Genomic DNA, 7,527 nt, shown 5'->3' with positions numbered 1-7,527 from the left:
AAGAATTAAACTAGTGCTCAACTAGTTAAGTTCGCCCAGGTAATCGTTCTACATTGAATTGGTCAAAATATGGTCCAAAACCAATCAAAATCGGTAAAAGAAAATAATGGTCAAACTAGTTTGAACTGGTCCAATTAATTTTTAAAAAAAATTAATTTAATTTTTTAATAAAAATAATATTTAATAAACTTTATAAATTAAAATAACTTATTTTTAATACTTGTCTCATAAATATAATTTAATAATTTTTTTAATTTATAATTTTTAATATCTTTTTTATAATTTATATTATATTAATTTGATATTTTATTTTATTTTAGATGTAAACTTGTTATTATTAGTGCATATTGTTATATTTTATTAAAAATTAAACTTAAAATTATATTATATATAATTTAGAATTTTATGTGTATATTAAATGTTAATAATTTATAAATAACGTTTAATTTTTATATTTAGTGTTTGAAATTATAATATTTTATTTATTTAATATTACTTTTGTAATAATAATAATTATTATTATTATTTTATTAATACTGATTTGATCATGATTAAACCATGGTTAACCATTGAACATTGAATCAATAATGCTTATATCGGTTCAATAATCGGTCTGATTTTAAAAATATTGCCAATTGGTTAGAAGATATATGAATATTAATTAGGAAAGAGAAATAATACAAAGGTAGTTTTAGAAGAAAAAAATATAAATTAAAAGGACAAATTTATTATTATCAACTAAATTAATTATTTTTTCTTTGTGACACCTTGTATTCCACATACATGTATAACTTATATTTAGGAAACAAGATATTAGAATACTGAAATCCATGTATAATTAACAAAATATAAACTCCAACATAAGGTGAAGAGAGTCACATAATCTCTCAAAACAAATCATATTTTGCGAAATTTAAATTCTAAACATAAGTCTTATTATATCATAATCTAAAAGGCAATCCTAGTTTAAGTTTCAATGTCACATATCCTATAAGAGCATTCTCAACACAAAGTCTAAGTTTCATTACTAGCATCATTAATATCCTGATAAACATCACCAGTAATAATATACATAGCAACAAGACATGGAAAAAAGGGGAGAACTTATAACTCTAGCTCATAGCATTAAATAATAAATGTATAGCCAAATGTGGCACTCTCTACCCCAACATACATATACAATAATTATAAAAAAAATAAAAAATTTCATCATTAAAACCCAAATTTCCAACCACGTAAGGGTAAAGAACTCACATTCGTAAACTTAATCCAAATAACATGCCGGTAAAATTACAAAGAAATAAAACTGAGTTTTCTAAAATAATTTAATAAGAACATCTTAAACTAATCCTATCTATGTCCCGATGTCACATGTCCTATCAGAGCAAAGCCCAACATAGAAGCCTAAGCTTCATCACCAACATCCTCAGTCTCACGCTGATGATCACCTGTATAACAGTCAAAGAAAAACAACACGAAAAAAGGGAGTGAGAAACATCTCACTCTGGCTCACAGTGTAAAAATATACGCCGAATAGCCAAACACAAATAAAATAGGTATAACGTAGATAAATTAACAACAATATTACATCTCACTTATCCATGACATAAAAATATCAATTTATCATATAACATTAAAAATGCACATGTATGGACACGGACTACATATTATCATGCATGTGGCGCCAATAAAACATCACATGGCATATTGCCGCTAGCAATACACGAAGAGTAGTCTAGGAGTACATGCCGGGTCACACCCTCTGCGCACTCTCACTAGAAGGACATACTACCAGGGTTTCGTCGGGATAGCTAAGCCGCGCAAGATACATCCCATGCACACAATGGGCGAGACTGGGACTTTCAAACCGAACTATCCCCAAGGACTAATCCCCAAAGCTTTTACACTAGGGGGCCTTCCCTGGCGGTGTATTCCATATCGTACCCTTAAAAACATTTATGCAAATGATGCATGTCAATCAAGACTCTATGCATTCTCATATAACATTGTCAAGTCTCATTATCATATCACATCATCATGTCTCATTATCACTTTTCACATCATCTCATCATATTCACATAGTCATCACTTTTCACATCATCTCATCATATTCACATAGTCATCACTTTTCACATCATCTCATCATATTCACACAGTCTCTACAGAGCACTCAAAATCATATCAAAACTGGTCTATTTTCAAAAATAAACACATATTTATACATCTCATTCAACAAGGAATACATCAGAACAATCAGAAAGCAAAACAGAAAACATTCATATTTTACCTTGTTTCTCATAGGGTTCCCACAGGAACCCACAGAGCACTCTAATTTATACAATAAACATTTAAAATAATACAATTAACTCATACAATTACCTCTTCAAACCATCTCCTCTTACAATCACCAATGCATTCCCTTAGGGTTTCTCATAGGAACCCATAGAGATCTCATATCATACGATTAATTACATATAAGAAAAATAATAGGCGAAACAGATACAATTGGGAAAAACCCCTCACACATGAGCATGCAACAACTACAACAAACACAGGATTGGGGGCCAATCCCACTACCCAATATATATTCTCACACCCAGAGTGAGGTTTCTCACTCCCCCTTACCTGGATGAGCAGAAGACGAATGATCTTGGTGTGATCTAAGATCGTTCCTGATTACTCTTCCTTTGAGCTCTTTGTTTCTCCTCTTTTTTTTTTCCTAACCCTTTAGAACGCAAATGAGGCAGATAGGTTAACACTACCTGACTCCTTTCTTAAAATTAATCCATTGGGCTGGGTCAACCCAACCCATTTTCTTTCTCTTCTAACCCACTTCTCTTTTTCCTCAAAATAATTAAATAAAATAAATACATGTATATTATAAAATATTTTTCCACTATAATAATAATATATTTTTGAACCAAAATATAATAATATAATTTCAATAAAAAAAATATCATATAAAATCAACCTTCTCTTAAAACATATAAATATTTATTTAAAATGCTAATAAAAATACTTATTTAATACGTACAAAATAATTGTCCAAAACAATAATTATTTAAAATGTACAAAATAATATTTCTCTATAATTATTAAAATAATTATGACTAAATACCATATAATAATAATAATAATAATAAATTTTTTGAAAACTGGGGTGTTACACCAAACACATTCAATACATTATTTACAATAATAGCATGGTATTAGCATATTATTAATACTATTAAACACAATAACTCATTCACAATGCATCAATCATAAATCTCTAGATACCAATCTCAAGATATGTGTACCGTATATTAAATGATTTGTCAATTTGCCGATTTGTGTACATATGATGCATGTCATACACACACAACACAATCATATGATGAATCACTACACATACTCAACAATTTGTCACCCATACTATTTATGATACAAACGATTTGCCATATACATGAATCAAATATCTCATTCACTCAATATATCGAGCATCTATGATTATTTCATACTTACCCACATTCAAATCACTTAACAAATCGACTTCAATTTGAGTAAAAAAACAAGTTGCATATATGGGGTGGCGCCCGACAGAAGTCAATTCGCACCCAATGCAACTCATCTACAAAACACTCATAACTCTCGAGATGGTTCATGCTTGACCCCCACATTATGCCAATGAGATATCAACAGGGAGTTCCAGGAGCTCCCACGCTCGATGAGTCTTGACCTATGCCCAACGTGAGTGGCACAAAGACTCGCAATCTCGGTAATGCTTGATGAGACATATCTCGTGCCTAACGCAATAAAACAGATTGAACTCTACTCTCGAGCACCACAACACCCAACGAGAGGCACATGGAGCCTAAGAAACCCAAAACTTGCATAATTGTGATTTATAAATAGTGTACCAAAACATGCAATCATCATTTCAAGTTGGTAAAACACTTCAAAACACTCACAATAAGCACAAGTAAGACATGAATTATAGATAATTACAATTACTCATACATTATACCGAAACGCATGTCCTTAGGAGGAGTTAGGTACACGGAATGTTTTTACTTTCTCGAAAATCTTAAATCGGGAAAAATTGGTTTCCCATATTTGGTAGCCATTTTAAAAAAATAGAGATTCCCAGGAATATAGTTTCTTAAGATTTATTTTTATCCCACTTTTCCATAAAAACATTCTCACGGCGAGGTGGGAATCCAATTTTTCTGAGTTATGGAAAAAGTTTTATGTATGTAAAAAGGTTATAATATCCTTCTCCCTTTCTCTTCTTTTATTTCTCTTTCTCCCTTTTGTCTCTCTCACTCTTACTCTCCCTTTGTCCCTCTTTCTCCCTCGCTCTCCCCTTTCCATTTATCCTCCTTCCAATATATCTATTTTTTTTTTTGTATTTCATTATTTTTTGACCTTGTCAATTTTAATAATATTATTAAAGTCTATTTTGTTTCTATATTTTAATGGTATTTTTTAACACTTTATTTATTTATTTATTTGTAAGAAATGAAATAATATATTTTTATTCTTCTTAATTATAATATAATATTTTTATTTTTTTTTATTCTTTTTGTTGAATTCTATATTTAAATAATTTTATTAAGTTTTCAACTTTTTAAAATAGTTTAATGTCATATTTGTAATAAGATTTGAGTAAATAAATATATAATGAGATTATTTTAACAAAGGATATTTTTAAAAAAATATATTATATACCCAAGAATATACTATTATATATAACAAAACATGAATATCTTTAATTCATGAGAATCTTGTATGAATATTCTTGAAAATATTTATGAGTAACTAAACAAATTTTAGCTATTTCCAGGAATCATGATTCTCGGGTGGGTATGAAAAAATTTCTCTCCAACCAAACGTCCCATTAGGATTTCCAAAGGAACCATAAGCAACTTAAAACATACCAAGAAGGCTCATCACACGAAATTAACTATAAAGAATTGCAATTAACAGCAATATGAGGGTTAAAGAGTCATGGGACAGACAAAAAATCACTAACAAAAAGTAATAGGATTTTCTCCTTCATACAACACATACTACATACACAGGTTGAGACCAACCTCACTACTCATCAATTACCCCATGCCTTAGAGCAAGAATTCTCACTCCTTTTTACCTCGACCAACAAAAAGTGGAGAACACGGGTCTTTGAGATGATCTCCTTTTGACTCCTTTCCTCGTGGTTCTTGAAAACATAAAAAGAAAAAATAAGAGCACAATAAAAAAACTGACTCAATCTCGCTTTAGCCCAACTAACAGTCACTCACACTAACTCAAGTTACACCTTCCCTTCCCTCAAAATAATAATAATAAACATTATATTATATTTTGATCCTTATATAATTAATTAATTAAACATTAAAATATTTAAATTTAATATCAAAATATTTTATAAAATCACTCCTTTAATTTTATTAAAAAAATATAATTAATTTAATTGCAAAAACACAAGGTATTTCTTTCTTAATCTTGATAAATTAGGTAATTAGATCTTATATATAGAAATGAAAATAATATAAAAAGATAATTTTTTAAAAAAATTTAGAAAAAAAGATATATTTATTCCCATATATTCTGATGTTAAGATAATTATTTTTTATTTTGGATAATTTCGTACTTAACATTATTATTATGTTAATTAATTTATTATTCTGTATAGGATCTTAATAATTTTTATTATTAAAATAATAAATTTATTACATAAAATTATTATAATATTATTATTTTAAATAGTTTTACTATTATATAACAATTTCAATTACATTTATTGTAAGAGTTTGATAAAATTTATATATACTATAGGTAAAATAATTGTACCCTCTGGATCTCCAATTTGCCGAGTTCACTGATCAATGGTCTGGATCTCCAATTTGTCGAGTTGACTGATCAATGGCTCTACATGTTGCTAACGCTCGAGCCAAGAGGGTTGTGTACCCTCCAGATCTCTAATTTGTCGAGTTGACCGATCAATGGCTCTACACGTCGCTAACGCTCGAGCTGAGAGGGCTGTGTACCCGCCATATCTCCAATTTGTCAAGTTGACCGATTAATGGCTTTACGCGTTGCTAACGCTCGAGCCAAGAGGGTTGTGTACCCTCCGGGTCTCCAATTTTCCAAGTTGACCGATCAATGGCTCTACGTGTCGCTAACGCTCGAGCCAAGATGGTTGTACCCTCCAGATCTCTAATTTGCCGAGCTGACCGAACAGTACATACCTTCCTGGTTCCTATCCGACCGAGCAACCCGAACTTTAGGTTAATCATCAACATATTGACGAGTGAATTCCAATAAAAATAATCAAGGTTGTGATTCCTGTAACGTAGTAAGTATTTCAGAAGGTGATGGGTGATTTAGTAGCTTAGAACGACCGTTCTCAAACTGGAACAGGCCGTTCCAAACTACTAAATTGACCTATAAATCCTAGAATGGTGAGTTAAATTCAACTCCAGAACGGGTCGTTCTGGTTTGGGAACAGGCTATTCTAGACATGCCAGAACGGGCCGTTCTGGTTTCAGAACGGGCCGTTCTGCATGTGAATTTTACACATGATGAAGGAGCCTAGAACGAGCTGTTCCGGATTCGAAACGGGGCATTCTAGCCACTCCTGACCTCTATAAATAGGCATTAAGGAGGGAGAGAAAGGAAAGGAAAGAGGGAGAGGAAGGGAAAGAAGTTTAGAGAGAAGGACTCTGGTCCACTAAGAAGCTTGATTTTGAAGGATTGAAGCTTGGGAGTCGAGCTTGGAGGAAAGTTTTTCTTATTCCCGAATTCTTGGCTATTCGGAGCCAATATTCAGGTTAGGGAAGCTTTATGCATTGTGTAAGTTGGCATGATAGATGAACTTTAAATATGTTGGTTGATTTGTAATTTGTGTCGAATATGTTGTATATTGTTGAAGTTGTTTATAAAGTTGTTAAGTTGCCTAATGAAGATGAGTTGAGTAGTTGTTGGCTTAAGTTGTTTATAGTTTGTGTGGTTGATGAAACTAAGTTGTTTACATGTTGTCTATCGTTGAATTATTAATAATTTGATATGTATAAGTTGAAGTAGATTATTGTTGTAAAGTTGTTTGAAGTTGTTTAAAGTCGTTAAGTTGCATTAAGTTGATATTGTAATGACTATAGTTGTTCTAGTTATTTAATTAAGTAGTATAGAGATGCCAATTGTTGTAAAGTTGAAAGTTGCCTTAAAGTTGTTAAAGTTGAGATTGATGATTATAGTTGTTTATTGTTATAAAGATGCCTATTGTTGTAAAGTTGTAAAGTTGTAAAGTTGTCTATTGTCGTAAAGTTGTAAGGCTGCCTATTGTTGTAAAGTTGAAAAGTTGGGGACATATGGTGAAGATATATGTCCTATGTTGAGATACATAGTACTAAGGAGATAAGTTGAAAGTTGTTTTAAAGTTGAATCCCTTAGTATTGTGTGGGCGACATGGAAGTAGTCGATCCATGTCATGGTTGAATGACCAATTCGAGTAAGGTATCTAGTTAGAGATGTAGTCTTTGACTAGGT

Source organism: Cajanus cajan, chromosome 9 (assembly GCF_000230855.2).
Source record: "Cajanus cajan strain Asha chromosome 9, NIPB_CcT2T_4, whole genome shotgun sequence".
NCBI lineage: Eukaryota > Viridiplantae > Streptophyta > Magnoliopsida > Fabales > Fabaceae > Cajanus > Cajanus cajan.
Note: the sequence above shows the minus strand (reverse complement) of the source record.